Source organism: Octopus bimaculoides, chromosome 17, assembly GCF_001194135.2.
Source record: "Octopus bimaculoides isolate UCB-OBI-ISO-001 chromosome 17, ASM119413v2, whole genome shotgun sequence".
NCBI lineage: Eukaryota > Metazoa > Mollusca > Cephalopoda > Octopoda > Octopodidae > Octopus > Octopus bimaculoides.
This window is the reverse complement of record NC_068997.1, coordinates 32,070,701-32,070,910: the sequence shown is the minus strand read 5'-3', so window position 1 is coordinate 32,070,910 and position 210 is coordinate 32,070,701.

Sequence of the window (210 nt, the reverse complement as noted above, 5' to 3'; positions counted from 1 at the left end):
ATAATAATAATAATAATAATAATAATAATAATCGTTTAACGTCCGCTATCCATGCTAGCATGGGTTGGACGATTTGACTGGGGAGTGGCGAACCAGATGGCTGCACCAGGCTCCAATCTGATCTGGCAGAGTGTCTACAGCTGGATGCCCTTCCTAACGCCAACCACTCCGAGAGTGTAAAGTGTGTTTTTACGTGCCACCGGTACGAGG